This window comes from Arachis ipaensis, chromosome B06, assembly GCF_000816755.2.
Source record: "Arachis ipaensis cultivar K30076 chromosome B06, Araip1.1, whole genome shotgun sequence".
In the NCBI taxonomy this organism is placed as follows: domain Eukaryota; kingdom Viridiplantae; phylum Streptophyta; class Magnoliopsida; order Fabales; family Fabaceae; genus Arachis; species Arachis ipaensis.
In genome coordinates this window covers 2,373,141-2,376,758 of record NC_029790.2, presented here as the reverse complement: position 1 = coordinate 2,376,758, position 3,618 = coordinate 2,373,141, and positions in this window count along the sequence as shown.

Here is a 3,618-nt window from a genome sequence, read left to right as displayed (position 1 = left end):
TTATACACCAAATTAAAAAAAGGGTTTATTCAAGCACACCCTAAAGAGAAAAAAAAGGAAATTGAATGCTTCAAACTTTATTTATTACACATAAATAACTCAAACATTAAACTCTAAAATAGCGTTTGTTTTGAGGTACTGAGACAAAAACTAAGAGACTGAGACTCAGTATTGTGTTTGTTAGTTCAGAGACTGGTACTAAAATTTCTGTCTCTGTCTCTAAAATTTCAGTATTTCAGTACCTCCAAAAAGTAGGGACACAGGGGACTGAAATTTTTAGAGATTGAGACTGAAATTTTAATAACATTTTATACCTAAAATACTTTCATTTCAATTAATTAATTCCAATTTTACTCTTTGTACAAATTAAATTAGAGTTTCATTCTTGTTTCAATTTCTGTCTCTTATTTTGCACCAAACAGAATACTGAGATTTATTTCAATCCCTGTCTCTTAGTCTCTGTCTCTCAGTCTCAGTCTTTCCATCTCTGTCTCTCCACCAAATGCTACCTGTTACGGTAGGTAACCGGAGATTAATGGGCTGGATGGCGTTGGTTGGCCCAATCGTCTGAGGGAGGAAGCCTTTGAGAGGGTCTGCGCCTTGGGGGCCTCCGTCCGACTTGTGAGTATGAATGAATGGGGGGTGGTACCTGCAAGGACACTCCGATGCCTAAGTCAGCAAGAGTGTTAGCCGGTCTAGAGAGTATTGGGACTTAGAGATACCTGAGGGGTGTCAGTGTATTTTATAGTGGTGAACCAATAATCACCGTTGGAGTAGTGCCACTTTTCTAGGGTGTTAACCGTCCCTTTATCTTAGGGAAGTTAAGATATGGCTCGTGGAAGTGGTTAGAGAGATTCTAGGGGCAGTTACTCATTCAAATGAGTGATTATCTGCCAGCTAACCCTCGTTTCCGACTTCTTTAGAGCAAGTCGTGACGAGTACCGACTTCGTAGTGGCTGATCTGGTGAAAGGTGAGGTCAACCCTTTGGGTTGGGCCTTTTTACTTGGATCCTGGGCCTTAATCGTTGGGCCAGGGTATGAACAATAGGTATAGGAGTGTATTTCGAGAGACAATATCTGCTTGAAATTATATGATATTAAAATTAGTTAATGATCAAATTTATCTTTAAAAGATTATTCATTTTTTAAATTAGTTTTTGAAATATTTTTTTAGTCAAATTCACCTTTTAAAAATTTTTAAGTTAGTCGCATTAGTCTTTCTATAAATTCTGTAGTTGAGGACGTTAGAATTTGTTTATTATGTGATACATAAAGTGATATCACACTACACATATATGTAAAATTGTAAATATAATATCCGTAATTAATTGACTTTAGAATCATTTACTCGTATAAACACCTAACATAACCTCAATATAATTTTTTTCTCAACAATAACATAATAAAATACTAGTAAGAAGAATTAAATTATAACAATAATACATATTTTTACCCTCTATTAATAGAGAAGAAGTAATACTCTTAAACCAGGCCCATATTCCTTATAAATTTCACGTAAAAATTATATCATATATCCGTCCAAAAAAAGAATAAGAATACAATTGGTGTTGGTCAACTGTGAAGAGCTTTAGACCACGGGGGAGGAATCAAGTGAGATAAATAAGATGAGAAGATACTACATCTAGCTCAAAACCTTAAGTATTAAGTTAATGAGTCTCTCATCTTATAAACTCCTCACTTTTTCTTATTTTCTTTGATGTGGAACTAACTTCAATACTCCTCACACTTGCAATATTAGCAATCTCCCCCTCAAGTGTGAGTCTCCACATCAAGCATCAACTCCCCATCTTTCTAGCTCCTCCGCCACATGAGTATTCATCCATCACACCGCCGCAAAACACTACGGGACACGTCGCCCGAACCACCTTTGCCGGGAAGGCTTTCGATGCTTCACCTTGAATACCCCTTAAAACCAGACCGATTAAATCATTGGCTCTGATACCACGGTGGCCCAACAGTGGTATCAGAGCCGATGGTTAATCGGTCTGGTGGTTTTAAGGAGTATTCAAGGTGAAGCATCGAAAGTCTTCCCGACAAAGGTGGTCTGGGCGGCGTGTCCCGTGGTGTTTTGCAGCAGTGTGATGGACGAATACTCATGTGGCGGAGGAGCTAGAAAGATGGGGAGTTGATGCTTGATGTGGAGACTCACATTTGAGGGGGAGATTGTTAATGTTGCAAGTGTGAGAAGTGTTGAAATTAGTCCCACATCAAAGAAAGCAAGGAAGAGTGATGAGTTTATAAAATGGGAAACCCATTAACTTGATACCTTAAAGTTTTGAATTGAATGTGGTGTCTTCTCATCTTATTTATCCCACTTGATTCTTCTTAAAAATCTCCCCGATGGTCGAAAATTTTCCACAATTAGCCCAACAAATAATAGAGTTTAAATTGATCAAAATCTTAAGTTGGCAATTGCATTTATATATACTTTGACTTGTCAAACATATCAATTTCTATAATTTTTTATAATCTTCTTGCTCTTGCCAAAACATTAATGAATTCAATTTGTACTTTTTCTTGGACACTTGAGTATGAATTGTCATATAAAACTTTTATAAATTTCTAGCAATCTCTAATAATTTTAATTCTACTTAAAATTTTTAATTTGGTTATTGGTAATCGATAAATTTAGTTTAATTTTCAACAATTTGACTCAATTGATTATTGATATTCAATTGATTATTGACATGATAAGTTACGAAATTATATCAAATGAGTCTAATTAACTCATGAGATTGGGATTAGAGTTTAGCAAGTGAAAAATTATTTGATTAAATTTTATAAATTTATCATGTCAATAGTTAATTAGGATTGTCAGTGTGTGTGTTGTAGTATCACTTAATATATCACGTCAATAAATTTAATGTCATTAGCTATAAAATTATTGGAAAGACTAACATAATTAACTTAAAATTATAGACAAATTTAATTAAAAGAATCTTTCGATAACCAATTTAAAAAATATGTGATCTTTTGTGAATGAATTTGATCATTTACTTATCTTAAAATACAAGTGCCTCCATTAATTTAGTTTGCTATATCTATAAATATAATAAAACAATCTTTTACTCTATGCAAAAATTCTTTCAAAAAATTCATTTATTAATACTTTTGCATCTTTCATGCAACTTCTCAAATGACAATGATTGGACTTGCAGTTTGTCAATACTAACACTTTTTGAAAAAATAATCTCTCAATCTCTTATTTAACTAAAAGGAAGAACCAAATATATCATCATTTGGTATTTACTCATCATTAATAGTTTTAGTAAATTATTCCTTAACAAATAGATCAATTTCAAGTATTGAATGAGTGGCACCGACTGTGAAGGGAAGACAGAATCTTTAGACCCCAGCCCGGCAGCCCCTACAAAAAACAACAGACATTACAAAATGATCAAAGTAGAGAGGTTTGGTTGGTCATAAATATGATCACAAGTGCAATTATGATAGATCAAGAGAACTTCACCTTCCTCTTTACACTCTCTTATATATTGCTTCCTTTATATAATTATATCACACTCACACCCTTGAGAACATTCGAGATTTATGCGCTGATAGCGACCCTTGAAAATTTTTAGTATCATGCTGATCAAT